Genomic DNA, 606 nt, shown 5'->3' on the forward strand with positions numbered 1-606 from the left:
CTCGGCTCTGTAGAGTGGGTAATCATAATGAAGCAGTTCATTTCAAGCTGTAGATGCAAGCTGCTCTTCATATTTGTGGCCACCAGATATCACCAACAAGCTTTGAGTATGAATTGTTTTTCAAAACAACTTTCAGAAAGATTAATTTGGTCATTGATAACCCTGAGTCTCTTATCAGTGTGCATTCAGTCCTGAACTGCCACCTTCAGTAAGATATTTTAGATAACACCTACCATGTGAATGCTTTTTGAACACTGCAAAGAGAGATATAGTTTCAGTTTGATTATTTTATAACAGGCTCAAAGATCAGCAATGGTATTCTCTAGAAAAAGTCAGCATAACGAAAATAAACTCCACCTAAACTTGGTTTATATCTGACCCAGATAGACTGCAGGTCACAACTTCTTACATGAAGTTCAGTTCACCTGACATTCGGATCTGATGGAATATGCAATCAAGGTCAACCGACCCTGTGTTCATTGTGCTCCGTGTTTATCTGATAAATACACCAAGGAATGTGCAGCAATGAACGTTAGAAACTGATCAGACAGGTTCGCAGTGACTCATTAATCATTGTCTCAGTTTTTGTTTCCTGCTCAGCTCCAG

The sequence above is a fragment of the Neolamprologus brichardi genome, chromosome 3 (genome assembly GCF_056152115.1).
Source record: "Neolamprologus brichardi isolate AB-2024 chromosome 3, ASM5615211v1, whole genome shotgun sequence".
NCBI classification, from domain to species: Eukaryota; Metazoa; Chordata; class Actinopteri; order Cichliformes; family Cichlidae; genus Neolamprologus; species Neolamprologus brichardi.